At 46.2% G+C, this 5419-nt stretch overlaps 1 long non-coding RNA gene across 1 annotated transcript; it reads left to right on the top strand.

Moving 5' to 3' along the window:
- The first annotated feature begins 4219 nt into the window (after nt 1-4219).
- Nucleotides 4220-5175, top strand: LOC120710708. Its single transcript, XR_005689988.1, has 3 exons — nt 4220-4334; nt 4414-4668; nt 4819-5175. It is a non-coding gene; the product is annotated as an uncharacterized LOC120710708 (long non-coding RNA).
- The last annotated feature ends 244 nt before the right edge of the window (nt 5176-5419 follow it).

Here is a 5419-nt window from a genome sequence, read left to right on the forward strand (position 1 = left end):
GTGGCCCGACAGGGCTTGCATGTGTCGTGTGAGTTAGGTCCACCTTGCAAGGTTAAATCGGATCGATTCGCCGTGACTCGCGGTTATGAGAGCCTTGATCTCTTTGTCACATCGTAGTAAGAAAATGGAATGAAAGAGGAATGGAAAAGATTGGTTTGTGAGTTACTGAAGAATAATATGCTCCACCATGTGTGCTCTAGATGTTTAGGCGAATTTAGTTAATACTCGCTGTACTAAATGGAGCTAAAATATTGAAAGTAAGGATTCACTCCTAGCAGCATTTCAGCAAAAGAACTCCAGAGCCAAAAAGCCTGGCATGTCTAGATAATGGGCTAAGTATACCCAACGTCGGGTAAGCCTTGCTGAGTATTAGTATACTCAGGGTTTGTTGTCACCCTGTTTTCAGGTAACTGCTGCTGGCTGGAGCTAACCAGGATTCACATCGGTGGGCTCGATGTGACGTCCTCACGTCATCGTAGTAATCGTTGTTTTTCTAAACTCAACTTCTAATTAGTTTCCGCTGCATTTTGAACTCTGATATTTTACGTAAACTTGTGTGTAAAACTCCACTTTGTAAATTAACTTTGAGAAATTTTGTCTGCTTGTAATCATCTGTGCTCGTCTTCGTGCGAGACTTCCAGTGTTTTTCGATCCTTAAACCGACAGACGTCCGAATTACACCGTTTTAAGTGCACAGTAACTTGATTAAACATTAAGATGATAGTTAGCGCACTTAAGCCGGTTTAATTTGGGCGGTCCTGTTACAGGTATGTGGCGAATCTGAGGAGGGGAGTGAACTTGACCACTATGCGAATCAACGGGCTCAAGTGTCATGACTACCATATATGGATCGAGCGGCTACTTCCAGTTATGGTTCGAGGCTACCTCCCTGATCAAATCTGGTAAATGCTGGCAGAGTTGAGCTTTTTCTTCCGCCAGCTTTGTGCTAAGGAGTTATCTCTAAAAGTAGTTGAAGAAATAGAAAGAATGGCGCATGTGTTGCTCTGTAAGCTGGAGAAGATTTTTCCACCCGGCTTCTTCAATCTGATGCAGCATATGATTTTGCACCTCCCGTACGAGGCATGAATGGGTGGGCCCGTGCAGCACCGTTGGTGCTATTCAATTGAGAGATGTCAAAAGATACTTAGAACTAAATGTAAAAATAAATGCAAAATTGAAGCTTCCATCGCAGAGGCATATATTCTGGAGGAGGTATCAAACTTCACATCAAAATATTATGCTCACAACTTTCCTAGCGTCCACAATCCACTCTCTCGTTACAATACTGCGGAATCTAACTCCACCCTGAGCCTTTTCCGAGGCCAACTCGGAAGTGCAAGTGCTGCAACCATCAAGACCTTGGATATTCAAGAGTGGCGTGCTATCATGCTATACGTGTTGACCAACCTTTCCGAAGTTTTGCCATACATAGAGTAAGTTCTCAGCATTCATTTAGTTCTCAAGTCATTTCCTTTTCTGCATCCAACTCTATCGTTCGTATTTTGTACAGAGAATTTCATATGCAATTCTTGCGTCGATCAAGGGTGCCTAGCCTCCATGAAACTGAGACCCTACTTAGACAGGGCGCGGGAAATGAAAGTCCTGATTTCATTTCTTGGTTCAAACAGAAGGTAATGTCCAATTCTGCTCGTTTGTAGTATATGGCATTACAAGTTGCTCGTACGTGCGAATAATATGACGAACTTGCAGGCACAAAACGATGCGTCGATGAGTGCCGAGTTGCGGCAGGTTGCCAATGGCTGTGCCTATAGGGTCAAGTCGTTTGGAGCTTATGACGTGAATGGATATCACTTTCATAGAACAAAGCACGAGCAGATTCGGCGCAATCGAAGAACAACAAATACTAGAGTTTTCACACCAGGAGATGATGGGCTCGAGTCCTATGGAACACTTGAAGAAATATACAAACTGTCGTTTCATGGGTCCATACCTCTGAAACCTGTCATATTATCTGTCATACCCATGCCAAACCGACAATCGTCTCAAGGGTTGGGATGTTGTGTATAAGGTGTCCCCTCACGGTAAACTACCTGTCCCGAACAATAAAGATTACAACATAGACCCAAACACATATACATGAGAGTTCTTTCAAGAAGATGGGCTACAAGGGAGTTTCCAAATAGATTTAACCGAAGCAATCGGAATGGAAGTAGACAATGAAAGTTTTGTTCACGAGGATGCCGGGGATGAGGTTCATAATGCGAAGGACTTGGAATTACTTGAGCGATTACGTTTAGGCAATGACAGTGATGATGAAAGCGTTTCTCCTTTGGAGCACGCCGTTGATGATATCGACGGACGTGATAGCGATGATGAGACTTACGATCCAGCTAATCCCGATCTTGAAGAGTATTTCTAATACATGTAAGATTCGTAATTGCAACAATTATATCAGTTTTTCACTTGTTCTAATTATGTTTATTTTTTACTACTTACAACAATTAATTTGTAATACATGTTCAGATTATGTTTATTTTTTTACTACTTGCATTAATTAATTTATAATTATTGTTTTGATTGGTCTGCCCCTTTTAATTTCAGGTGATAGATCAAAGATGGTGGGGCGCGGCGGAGGTATGATGCAGTCGTTGGAGATCGTGCTGCGCAGAGTTGCTGGGACAGGTGAGTCCTCCCAGACGGCTGGAGGGAGGACGAGGAGGAGGAGGGGTGAGGCAAGTTCGTCGGTGCCTCCACCAGATGAGGACGCCGGCACGTCACGGACGAGGAGGAGGAGCGGCAGGAGGACGAGGGGGCCTCGCGCGAGGTCACCCTCCCCTGAGGATGAGGAGGAGCCGCCGCAGCAGCAGGAGGAGGAGGAGGATGAGGAGGAGGAGGTGGAGGTGGACGGGCAGGAGCAGGACCAGGAGCACGTGGAGGAGGCCTCTAGTGAGGAGGACGACGACCAAGGAGAGGTGGTAGGAGACATACCCGCCGTCTGGATGCGAGGCCCCGCTCGTCTCCCGAATCGACCTATACCGCTCGAGCAACGGCCGATTATTCGGCCGGACGGTAAAAGGTAAGTAATTTTAGCCTATTTCATTACGTTTCGTACTTATATATTTCAATTCCAATTTTACACAAACATTTTTGGCAGGAACTTTGTAATCGTCGTTCCAGGTGTTCACAAATGCATCCCCAATGGCATTCTGGGCCTGCTTTGCATGAACCACTACCCTTGATGCATCGAGAATGATGGCCGTCATCAGCCGGCGTCGGCTTGGGAGCACTACATCCAAGCCATCGATAGACCGAACCGGGAAGGCAGGTGCTTTGCGAGCAAGGCAGAGTGGGTGTTGCAGGAACTGTGGGTAAGTCTTGTATGCGCTATAATTGTCAATACATCTCATTAATTGGACATTCTTGATATAATGGCTTCGTTCATCATCATGTGCAAGATTTCTACAGGTGCGAGGAGGGAATGATGACCGTGGCGCGCGAGGTGGTAAACACGGCCTATCACAAGCTGGTGGCGGATATGCTCTACGAGGCGCGCATCCAGGCCAACTGTGATTACAAACGTCGCATCGAAAAAGTGAAGACCAACAAAGGGGTTGTGCGAAACCTCAGGCTGACTCGGGAACAATATGTGAGGGCAAAATACAATATTATTAATATTGACTTTTACTAAAATGAAGTACGCTACAGTTGATCTTCTGATATGTCATGTATGACCTGCAGGTGATTTCTTGGTGGTTAGTCGGGAATGAACAGTGCTGGGACATGATAATCGACAGGTGGTATGCGGAAGGTTGGGTGGAGATGCACGAGTCTTGCCGGCAACGGCGTTTGATGATGCCAGGTGCACCGCACCATCAGGGCAACAGTCACCTACGACAGTACGCGGCCAGATGGGTACATGAATTCATTTCTTCATTTTAACGCTCAACCGTACACAATTTATAATCATTTTTCTTTTTTCACAGTCAGCGTCACATGAAGGCGAGCCGTGCCCCCCGATCAAGGCGTGGGCTTTGGCCCACAAAGGGAAGGCGACATCGGATGTCAACTACAATCCGGCGGACCCCCCAGAAGCGTACAACAACGCGACTGTCCACAAACGCCTCAGTGAGTACAACTCGATGGCAACGGAGGTGAATGGGCCGGACTTTGATCCGAGCACGGAGACCATTGATGCAGAAGTCGTGATGAGGGTGGGAGGAAGGAAGTAGCATGGCCGGTACTGGATTGGAGACAGCTTGATTGACACCGCCACTACTCCCACTCTCGCGCAGATTCGAGCCAGGAGCACCAGCTCTAGCCCGGCCATATGCCCACGTCAAAGCACTACGGAGATCCAGATGGAGGCACTGAAGGTTATTTCTGTTACAGCAAAGGTTTATTAAATTTGACATATGTTTCTTGGTACTCTAACCATGCAATCTAATTTTGTAGGCCCAGATGCAACGGGACTTTGAAGCACAGCTCCTAGCACAGCAGCAGGCGTGGGCGGCACAGCAGCAGGCGTGGGCGGCCGAGCGGGAGAGGATGCAGCAAGACCTTCGTCAGACACAGGAAGCCTCCTAGCAGAATCAGATGCAGCTGGCCCTGGCTTTTCAATTCATGCAGACTCTGGCCTCGCAAATGGGTCTTTCGCCACCGCAATTCACTCAGACTACTATCCCTGCGCGTGCAGCTACCCCTACTCTTGTGAGCGATTTCACAGCCTTCTAATTTCATTTATCGTTATTTGACTAATAGACAACCCTACCATGATTTAGAAACAATGCCTTAGAAACAAAGACTTAGAAACAATGTCTTAGAAACAAAGACTTCAAATTAATGGTTTTGAATTTGCAGCCTCAATCGGCGTCATCAAATGATGGGCCAACAGAAATGTCCCCTTCGCCGATGCCTCAGAATGTGTGGCCGCCTCCTCAATGGGTGACTTACCTGCAACAGTTCCAGAACTGTCCACAGTCGTAGCACCCGCCGCCGCCGTGAGTTGTGCTTGTATGGACATGCACTCTTTGTATAGACTATCGTTTGAACTTGTGCTTGTATGGACATGTATGAACTACCAGTGTTTGTATGGACTTGTATCGACTACATTTGGGCTTGTATGCATTGCGATATTTGCTATATTTGGATTTGGACTTCTATGGATTGAATGTGATCAAATTGTGATATATGAAATGATCGTGACATTTAATGTAATATATATGAATTGCCTGTGATGTTAATTTGATTGGAATATGAAATATTTGTGATTAAACAAAAAAAAAGAATCTGAAAATTAATTTTATCGTGTGCTACCATTTTTTGCCGTGTGCCATATCAAGGCACACGACAAAACTGTCATTCTTTGCCGTGTGTATGTCCCGTGGCATTGTTTGCCGTGTGCCTGACCACGTGGCACACGAGAAACTGTCCACATGGCATGCTGTGTCGACAGTGCAAC

Source organism: Panicum virgatum, chromosome 5K (genome assembly GCF_016808335.1).
Source record: "Panicum virgatum strain AP13 chromosome 5K, P.virgatum_v5, whole genome shotgun sequence".
In the NCBI taxonomy this organism is placed as follows: Eukaryota; Viridiplantae; Streptophyta; class Magnoliopsida; order Poales; family Poaceae; genus Panicum; species Panicum virgatum.